The following is an 11,751-nucleotide window of genomic DNA, read 5'->3' on the forward strand; positions in this document are numbered from 1 at the left end:
CAAACAAAAATAAAAATTGGAGCAGACAATAGAGTTTGTGGTCAAGCATGTAAGTTCTGGAATTGTATAATTTGAATCCAGTTCTGACACTAACTCATGATCTTAGATGAGTTATTTAACTACTAGGAACTTCACTTTCACCATATGTAAAAACTGGGTTAGTAGTGGTACCAACCAGTTGGACTGTTAAAAGCTAAAAGAAATAACATTTGGAGAGCATTTATCATAGTATCTGGCAGGCAGTAAATTTTCACTAACTCTTTGCTATTATTACCATTTTAAATTTCAATTGGCTAAACAACTTTATCAAAGTGTCTTCTGGTAAGTCTAAGTCTTTAATCAATATCCCACTTGGGCTTACTAAGAATCTACTAAACTAGCAATTTCACAGTCATAAATATTCATTATGTTGCTGATATAGCCTATCTTAGGGTCGTTCCCTAGAAACAGAGCCCAGACAAAAGCAGATGTGTGAATGCTTTCTTGAGGAATGCTATCCAGAAACATAGGCATGAGGGAAAATTGTGGGAGATCAAATACAAGTAATGTTGGACACAGTTTCTGGATGAGCTGATTGCTCTTTTTCGCAAGATATCTTCAGTGTGCATTTATGAAGCTACTTAGTCTTTTTATGATGGAGGAAGAGAGTAGCATTTCTCTACCAGCCTTTTCATTGTTCAAAACACCCCCCAAGGGCATTTTTAACACTTGTAGTTTGCACATGCACGGGCTTCCCGTGGATACCTTAGTATCTTGCTTCTCAGACAGAGACAACACAGGGCTAGAGCAAGAGGTCTTCAGTGAGGAGGGTGAGCTGATGTTTCAGGGGCATCCCCTCAACGACAGGAGGAAATAGAGAGCAGCTACCACGGTAAACCTACAGAAGCAGGGACGCCTCCCATCAGACATCAAGACAACTACATGAAATTGGAGCAGTGGGTAAACTGACTCTGATACACACTCTAGCTAAAGGAGCTCAGAGTTAAGGGAAATAGAACTGAGAATCCTAGACAAATCAAATCATATCTCTTTCTCTTCTAAATTAGCTGGGCCTGGGTGTTCAAGTTCTCTGAATATCTACAGCATTCCCAAGATGGACTCCAAGAAAGCTGGTACTGTAATCGCTCTTCAGGTTTTTTAAGTGCCATTTCATTCTCTGGCAAGTAAATAAAAAAAGTCAAACACGAACCAAAAAAATTAACTGAAATGATAACGGTGGAGTTAAAAAACATGCTACACGTGAAGAAAAGAACCTCTTCAATTATTTTTCAAAAGCTATGTTAAACCTTGCTCATATTAGATAATTTGTAGGCAAAAGTATATTTAAGGCTTCTGTACAAGTTAATATTTGGCATATATTTTCCTGATATATTATGACCTCAAGATACAAACCAGAGCTATTTGGGGGTACATCATATAACTAAAAATTATTTACTTTACCTCAAAGAAAATGTAAAATGATGGGAAAGGTTTGAGGCGCATTCTGGTTAACTTTGAATGGAAAAGAAGCTGGGGTGAAAAATGTGAAGATTTTTAGAAGATGATGCTTAGCCCCGAGGGATTCTGCCTTAATCTGTTTGATCACATTCAACCGAAGGTAGAGAAGTTGCCATTGTAGGAAGGTAAGTTTGATCGTAAAATGGACAAAAATAACATCAGTTTTAGAAATTAGAAAGACTTAAAGGGACAGTGGTAGCCTAGGTCATTTGGAGTTGTTCTCCACTATGTATTAGAAAAGCTGGACAAAACATATAAAACATCTTCTTTAAAGCATAGGGGAGTTAACATGTTAGTGAAAAGTTGTTAGTTTGGGATCCTGAGGTACGAAAGAGAACCAGAAAAGTGTGTCCAGCTCCGTAACCACTTTCCACATTTTTTTCCTTTAATTTGAAAAGAGAAAGAATGAGACAGTGAGTGGTACCCTTGATAGAACACAAACAGTCCATATGAGAAACAAACTGAGAGCCTCAGAGGGGAGGGGGTGGGGGAATGGGATAGGCTGGTGATGGGTAGTAAGGAGGGCACGTATTGCATGGTGCACTGGGTGTTATACGCAACTAATGAATCATCAAGCCTTACATTGGAAACAGGGGATGTACTGTATGGTGACTAACATAATAAAATAAAAAATCATTACAAAAAAAAAAAAAAAAAAGAACACAAACAGTCCAGAGTCTGCCGAAGGGAGTTCCCAGTTCGATCCCTTACTTGTGTGGAAGCTCTGCAGGATCGCTCATTCCATGATGCGAAGGTAAGGGTGAAGGGCAAGGATAAGAATGAAGTGTAGTGCATAGCACTTGCAGGAACTACAGCTCAGCTTAGAATCATCTCAATCCATGAAGTTGGATTACGATGATCCCCAATCTTGCTAATGCTCCCAGATGCTTGGTAAATCCAACACTATCTTCTTTTCTAGAATATTTTAAGGGAAATCTGTAAACACATTGGGGTTGGGGGGAAGCAGACACAGAAAAGCAATGCTACTGAAAAATAGCAAAAACAAACAATAGAAACAGACAAACAGGAACCAAATTTGGAGTTAATACTTACTCTGCCTAAGGACATAAAAGATAAGAATTTACACTTTAGCAAAGAACTGAAATCTATTTCTTAAAATGGGAATTCCAGAACAATCAAAAAACTAATTACCAAAATTAAAATCTCAATGAACAGGTCTTACAATAAATCAAACATAATTGAAGAGAGAATTAGCAAACATATATAGGTCAGAAGAAAATGTTCAGAATGAAGCATGTTGAAATCAAAGAATGAAAAATACAGAAAAGAAAATAAGAACTATACAAAGATATAGTATAAAAGCCTCACATAAGGGCGCTTGGGTGGCTCAGTCAGTTAAGCGTCTGACTCTTGATTTTGGCTCAGGTCATGATCTCAGGATTCAGACTGGGCCCTGCCTCGGGGTCTGGAGTAAGCATGGAGCCTGCTTAAGATTCTCTCCCTCTCTCTCTGCCCCACTCCCCTTCTGCCTCACTGCGCTCGCTCTCTCTCTCTCTCTCTCTCACACACACACACTCTTTTAAAAAAAAGTCTAATGTAAATATAATGGGGATCTCAAAAGAACAGAAAGAGAATGGAATAGCAGTAATACTTAAAGAGAAAATGGCTAAGGGCCTAAGGGCCCCTGTGTGGCACAGTTGGTTAAAAGTCTGACTCTTGGTTTCAGCTCAGGTCGAGATCTCAGGGTGGTAAGATCAAGTCCCATGTCAGGCCCTGCTTAGGGGAGTCTGCTTAAGATTCTCTTCTCCATCTGCCCCTCCCCTGCCATACAGTGCTCTCTCTCTCTCTAAAATAAATAATCTTAAAAAAAAATAAAGAGAAAATGGCTGAGAATGTAACCAAATTGATGGAAAAAAATCAAGCCATGTACTCAAGAAGACATAAAAACCACAAGTAGAAAAGACTAAGAAGAAATCAACACCTGCTCACATTATGGTTACACTGATGTTGAAAAGCATGCCGAAAACCAATCCAAAGAGAAAATCTTAACAACAATTAACAGAAAAAAGAATAGATTACCCTCATACAGACAATAGACTGACATCTGACTCCTCAACACAAACAACATGAGCAAAAATAAAAGCAAAACCCCAAAAAGATCCAGAAAGCTATATTTAAAGCTATACTGGAAGTATTTAAATAAAATAATGATTTAAGTTAGAATTATATGCATAGCAAAAATATCCTCCAAAAACAAAGATGAAATTAAGATATTTTTCAAACCAAACAAAAACTGAGAAAATTCATCTCCAGCAGACTTGCATTTAAAATATTTTGGGGGCTGAATAAACTTTATCCCTAAGGGAACTTAGATATTTAAGAAAAAACGAATAATATCATAAATATGTGGGTGAATCTAAATAAATGAAGTGTCTGATAAAAGACTTCTACAGTGAAGTTCTTTGTGATGTTGTTATCCAAGGACTGAAACATAAAGGTACGAGTGAATTTCAAACGTGCCTCTAAGCTAGCATACCACAATTATGAGTTCAGCTTTCTCACTTTAGAGCTCTGCTGTATAACATGGGAGCCACGAGCCACATGTGGCTATTAAGTTCCGGAAAAATGGCTAGTCTAAATTGAGATATGCTGTAAATATCAAGGACACATTGGATTTAAGGAACTTAATTTTTTAAAAAACATATAAATATTTCATTAATACTTCCTATTGATTAAATATTAGAATAATATTATGGATGTATTGGGTTAAGTAAAATCTTATTAAAATTAATTTCATCTGCTTTTCTTACTTGTTCTAATGTAGCTATTAGACTACTACAAATTTCAAAATTACATATAAGGCTCTCGTTCTATTTTTATTGGACAGGGCTGCCTTAGAGCGTGAATTCCATTAATTCGGAATGGAAAGCTCCATGTGTGATACCCACTCTCTGAAATCACCGAATCACTGAAATCATATAGAGTTTATTAACAGTAGAGACAATAGTAACTCATGAACACCATGTCTTCTTCTCTTTAAGATAGAATCTTAAATTTATTTATCGCTTTGAGAGTTACATCCATCCTTCAAACAAAAGTCCTTTAAAAACTAAATCTACTTTTAAGGATAGAGTTGGACATTAAAATGCAGATTTTCAACTGTAGGAGCAGGCTTGCCCTCCACACATTCTCACCACGGAATCACCTTCCTGGTACTAAGCTAGTCCCATCAACGACAAGTGGAAGCCCAAGTGCCTTTGGAATTATAAAACATTCCATTACTAGAGAAGGAAAGCAATTATGTCGTAGAGATGGTTCATGTTTGTTATTTATTACAGTATCTCGGTAAATACTTCAAGGTTTTGACAAGTGAACAGCACTGTGAACACCACATGGGAAATGAAATGACACGTGAAGAGCAGCCCATAAACTGTGAATGTGAATGTCCACACACGACATACATGATGATACCACAGAGCACAAAGAGACACAGGCAGATGGCATGACGTGCAGGTACATAGGTGTATATGATATGTATATGCCGAATTCTCCCCTCTTGAGCTCAAAGGGACATTTACTGGGCTCTTCTTCCAGAATATTCAGTAGCCAGATATTTGGAAGACAAAATTTGTTCTGTGACATTATCTTTTATCTTCGTTCCAGTTCGTTACCTGGTGGGTCAGTGTGCCTGAGATAAAGAAGTAATCCCATAGAAAATTCACCAACTGTTTGTGAGAACAAAGTAATTCAACATTTCTTTCTCCTACCAAACATGAAGCCAAAAATAGGATCCAATTGATACATTTCTCCTACCAAACATGAAGCCAAAAATAGGATCCAATTGATACATTGCGCCCTAAACCTGGTACAGGAAGACGTTGAGAGGGGATAAATACCTGAGAAAATATTTTGAAGGTGTCCACAAATTAACCCCTTGAAGTATTCCAATGTCATTTCTTCAAATTATCTGCCCTAATATTCATGCTTCTATTTTGTATATTAAGGTCATTCACAACCTCACTCATGCCGGCCATTCCAGCTTCATCTCACATTACTCTCACACGTGCCCTTTGCACTCCAGAAAGACCAACTTTCTTATACTTTCCTGAACATGCCGTTTTCTTTCACACTTACACGTCTTCCCACATGCTTTCACTTCTATCCGGAGTGTTCTTCCTCACGTCCTCTGGTTGCTTAAACCTATTTCTTCTTTATAACTAAGCTTATATGTCACACCTCAGTGAACCTTCACCTCAGAAAAAATGATTTTTGAAATCCATTTTAAAACATTTTTAGACTAGTCTGTGAAAAACATGGGCAAATAATGTAACTTAATCTAGAGCAATTTCAAGGATTTCATTAACAATTACTCGCATATAACTATTGTGTAAAACCTTAGACCATACACACTCATACATGTCTGTGAACAGATGCATACTTTTGTAACTGCTGTCTGAAGACGATATGAGACTTCTATATACATATGTGCACAGAAATATGCGCACATGCAATATTTATGGGAACCAAAAAGAAAATTTTGCCACTATATTTGCAATGTTTTGGAAACAAAATCATCTTTTAATAGTAACTGGAGATACACGTGCCGGTATTTTGTAGTTAGAATATTTCCTCACCGAAATGACTTAAAAAAGTTAGCTTACGATGAAAAAATAAACTACACGATATGCAAAGGGATAGCAAATTAAAATTTCAACTTCAGTCAAGACAACAAAAACATGTTTCTCTTCAAATCTAATTTCCATGAGAAACTATTCTAAATTAAAACCTTCCAGTGCAGTGTCCTTCCATTTTTTGCATTTTTACTACCTAGAGATCAAACAGTTTGACACAGCAAAAATGCTGGTAAGTTAGGAAGAAATGCTGATTGGTTTGTTGGCTGGTGGCCGGGGGAATGTTATGACCGAGTAATTATGTGTTCTGGACAGATGCATTAGCCAGGCTTGGGGCTGGAGCCACTGGATATTATTTTAGTCATAAGGCTAGAGGAACTGAATCATTTTCAAAGCATTGGCTGGCTGACATTGCCTCACTGATGCCTGTTCCAATGACTCTTTGGCAGTAACTTCCAACGCTGCACTTATGACATGGTAAACAAAAACTACATTAAAGGTTTGCTTTTTAATCATGAAGGAGTTCAACATTTCCACTAAGCTCTCTTGCTATTCATCAAGTCACGTTGAAGGTTATTGCAGATTTTCATAGTCCTGTCTTCCGACGGATGAATTGGAGCAATGTAACAGGCAGAGAGGTTTGTGTTTTTTTTTTTTTTACAGCAATGAAAAGGCACATGATCAAAACTCAAAATGATAATACATTTTTGCAGTTGCTCTGAACTAGTAAATAAACTGAAAGTTGACAGCGCCTCTTACCTTTTACCAAGGACTTATTTCAACTCATAAAATGCCATGCTTTATAAAGTAGGCATGTTTTGTGATCAGATAAAATACACATAATAATAAAATAATACAGTCAACATGATGGCTTGTGGCTTCCAGGAAGACAGTACGTCCCATAATAATCAACTGGTTAGCTTCAGGTAACTTTTCCTTTTGTCCCGTGTAGACTTGAAGTTTTACTTTGACATCCGGTACTAATCATAAATTTAATAATAATTTAATTGGAACCATGCTTAGTTATTGCAAATATTTTTATAGTGGTTATTAAAAAACTTAAATAATCATTTTAATATGGCTTAAAATAAAAGCATTTTTACTCTTGTAATGCTTTTGAATTATGAGGGTACAGTGACATTTCTCTCAAATGTAGCACTATTAAAGTTCAATGCAAATAATAAAGTCAAGCTTCAGGACATTTGGAAGACTTGAATAGTTTTTTCATAATAGCAAAGGATTGATTTTGATGGCTACCAAGGTAGGTGATGCAAAGATATGAAATTTCTAAGAAAAATATGAGATGATTATAAATCAGTAATGAAATATATTAATATGATTGTTAATATCATTACAACCGTCTTACTATTTTTATTAAAGAAGCTCACTATTTTAAAAAAAATTTTAAAGAAATTTTAATGAGCTCTAAATGCTATTCCCTTGTAATAGTTATCAAAAGTCTGAAGGGGTCAGTTAATTGGAAGGCACTTCATGAACTTGTTAGGAAAAATGTGGAAAAACTCCCTCCTAAACCATCAAGCAGCTCCTAAAACAATAGAAACTGACACTTGATGCAATGTCAAAGACAAATTTACTGAGAGAAAACCTTAAGGTATATCTGAAAAGCAAAAGCCTAATAAATGAGACCACAACGAAAAAATGATGGAAAATGTCTTTCGCAGACAATGGGGAATGCAGAAACAGGACAAAATCGGGGGAAAGGAGGCAGGGCAGTCAGACCGGCTCAATCGTCTTCAGTCAGAATTCTATCCTGTTTTAAGAAATGGTTGTTTATGATTCCACAATATAGGATATATTGAAATTCACTATGTTAAGAATTGTTAACCAATCTAAATAGATCAAAATAGTGAAGTATATAATAAAATATTATAATGATACGATATTATAATTAGACTGTAATGAAACATGTTAGCCCATTAATATTTAACACATAAACTATAATTAACAGTAAAGCTTTGGCAGGGAAAGAATGTGCTTTATTTCAACATTGAGGACACACTGTAAAAACCACTCATTTTAAATTTCTCTTTTTTCCTTTGCACTTGGGACTCAGAAATTTTCACAAAACATTTTTTTTAGTTTAATCATTTTAATAAACTTATTTCGCTCTAAATTGTTACTAATTCCATTAATAACGTTCTCTAGTGGAACTAATTTATTGCCATTTAAACTAGTGGATAAATGAATGGAATACGAATTAGTGCTATTTCATCCTATGTGGTGTATTTAATTCCTTTCTGAAAAGCAAGAAATTACAATAGTTGATAGTGCTGTTTAGGTTGTAAGATTAACATATTTAATGCAACATCTGCCAATAACGTATTTACAAAATACCAGAAATAATTTTTTTCTAAATAAATGGATTTGTTTTTGTTTACAAATTCTAGCATGCATTCAGTATTTGTTTCACTCCCTTATTTGCCCTCCTGCGTTGTTTGCATTCAGTATATATATTGATATATATCTATATATGTAGATACATATCAGTTATAATAATTCTCTGTTTAAATATAAGAAACTCTAGGACTCATTTTTCCCAAATGTTTTCATAAGATGCTTTTTGATTTTTGAAAACTCTATTCAATCAGGTGTTCATCTTGCCAAAGTACCAGAAAAGGGTGGAAAGGCAAAGACTTTGAAGAAAAGAGTCTTTGAATGAGCAAAGTGTAAAATAAGGTGAACCTATCGAAAGGTATTTTGTTACCATCAGGTGTAGAAAATGGGAATTTAGCACGGAGTGACCTACGTTAAATACAGACACATGTGCAATATTTTCTCTGATGGACCTAATGAGTATACATCTCAAGCAAGCTTAAAAACAAGAGTACAAACAAAAGAATGCATGTTAATGTGAAATGATCCTCCACTAATGATTTTCTTAAAAAAAAAAAAAAGAAAAGCAACTTTCTCTAAAGCCTAAACAAGGCAGAAAAGACACACAGACACACATCTGTCATATGTTTGCTGCTTTATAGTTACTGCTTTAAGAAAGGATGTGAGTTATGAAGTGAGTCCTTTTGTAAACATTCTAATAAAGTCTGGGTAAGATATACAAGACATCAGAGCCCTTCAAGCTGCTGCTCTCTAAATAATACTAAGAATTATGAGAGTTTCCAAGTTCCTTGTATAAATTGCTACACCGACTCGAAACGCTCGGCTGCTTTACCATTTTGTAAGTCCTTTTAGGAAAACCTCTGTTGCTCTTCCACTTTGCAGAGAGGTAAGCAGCAGTGAGGAATCTATGTTCTGTAAGAGGCTTTTTGGAGGAAAGAGCCAGTACATTCAGTTGATGAGCCCTGATTTTGTTTTTCCTCCTAAAACCCCCAATCATTAGTTTCATGAGGGTACCAAGGATGGCATGAGCATAAGCACATTCTAAGCATTTATTCTTAAGAAACACACTGGTAAAGGGGACACTTCAAAGCCAATTCACCTCTGATCACTTTATCCACTGTTGTCTTTAAAAACTAAAATGAAGACAATAGATTTTAAAAGCATAGAGCAAACAGTAGAATGTCTCCTCTTGTTCTCCCCTGTCTTTTCCCCTAAATATTTTTGAATCCAATCATGTAAATACTTTATGATTAATTTCCACAGAGACTGTTTAAATAACTTAAATTCCTTCCTGTCTTCAGACTGTAGCATTGCTAGGTCGACACTACTCCTGTGATCCTCCTGACTTTTAATAGCTTATTCCCATTATTCCATTCTGAACTGAAACCAACTCCTGAAAAGGGAAATGTTAAAAATCACAGAAATCTGTTCCACTGGTCAAAGAAAAAAATATGTTTACTTGGTTTCTAAAGATACTTACATAGAAGGAAAATGTTACTATCATGAGACAATCTGAAGCTAAAGTAAAAAAATAAACCCAACTCAAATTAACAAGTTGCTGTCAGAGTACCGATTGTTACCAAGCTTAAATTGTTTAATGACCATTTACAGTGTTACCAGTTGGAAGCAACAAAGAAATACAAACAAAATGACAGAAAAAATAAATTAAAAACCAAAAACTAACAGTATAGATTATGTGTATTGGCTCTTGTAGGATGTGGGACTATAATCAACTTCTTAAAACGCTCTGATTAGTGTTTACTATTATCTCCTAAGGATTTATGTCTCTTAAATGTAATGTTAAATTTAGTCAGTGAATCTAACATCAGGAATTTATTTTATCTTCTACAACATGGATCACCTATGGGCAAGAGTGGCTATTGCAAAATTAGACGTGAAAAAAAGAAAAATAGAGCAAAGTGTTAGCGACAATAGAATTTAAAAAGATATTTTAATTCTTCCTTGCCTCTCTGCTACCAACACCCCACAACCCTGGGACTCTCACCCACTTTAACTGATGCTATATAATATTTATGCATGCATGACAACCAAATATGTTTCAATAAAAATATATTTGAACTGGCAGAGCAAAATTGCTTTAAGCTTTTGATCTGTCTCCTAGCTCACATCTCTGAAAGTCTTTTCCTTTCAACAGTTACATTCAAAAAGTCAAAGATATACAGCTGACGATTCAAGCTGAATGACACCACGATAAACTATGGTTTCTCCTGAAGATAAAATACATCATAAATCGGCGCAACACTTACCTCATTTTAAATATTACTGTCTCCTTTTATCAGGTAACACTAGATGACCTCCCCTTACCTCCCTTCTTCCCATATTTTACATGGGATTTTAATTCTATACAATGATCACAACCAGAATTTTTTTTTAATTAAAATAGGATATATGGCTTTAAAGGCTTAGGTTATCTGATAGATTTAATTTAAGAAAAATAATGAGGACAGAGTGACTTCTGAGGCCCTGCAAAACGTGGCAATAATGGAATTATATCTATTTTTAAATTGCAATAACTTTTTGTACTTAGCTGCAATTTATCACATGGTATAAAATGATAGGCAATACGGTTTCATAAAACTGGAAATGCATTCACAACTAAATGGCAAGGAGATATTTTCCAGGGAGTGCATGACAATATAATATGTAGCTTTTACTCATTAAAATATCTATGCATGAACTACAGCGGCCCCATCAACACTGTATTTCCAGTGAACTGCTTGATTTATACCGCCCAGCCTCTAGCCAGAAGTTATCCTTTTTCTGGATGCTCAAATCTGGATTACACTCCCAAAACTATTAAATGCGTTAAATGTGCTAGTATAAATCCTGATTATCATCTGCACGGTTTTGAATGCCTAGCCTTCATCTTCCCTGGCCTGTTGAGAGGCAGGCTTTCTTCTTTGGCTGAAGTAGAGAGGAAGAAGGGGGTCCGCTGGTCAGGGGAGCAGATGTGAGGGAGGCACCCCGGGCAGCAGACAGCGAGTAACCTGGCCACCCGTCTGTCCTTTTCCTTCCAGGGCTGCCCCAGAGACGACGCTAGTGCGGCCCTTCCAGGTACATCAGTCTCGTCTGTCACTGGGGAACATCAGTCACCGAGGCTTTTTCCCATTTTACAGTTGCTTTTCTCGGAAACTGGGGCTGGGAATGGAAACCCGTGGACTCAGCCCCCTGCCGCGGGCCCCCAAATTACTCCATCTTCTGAGTTCTTATCCTTCTAAGACACCTCAGACAGAAGCCACCAAATGCACTCCTAACTCTATCCTTTCATTGGGGCGGGGGGGGGGGG

Source organism: Ursus maritimus, unplaced genomic scaffold (genome assembly GCF_017311325.1).
Source record: "Ursus maritimus isolate PB19 unplaced genomic scaffold, ASM1731132v1 scaffold_11, whole genome shotgun sequence".
Lineage (NCBI taxonomy): Eukaryota > Metazoa > Chordata > Mammalia > Carnivora > Ursidae > Ursus > Ursus maritimus.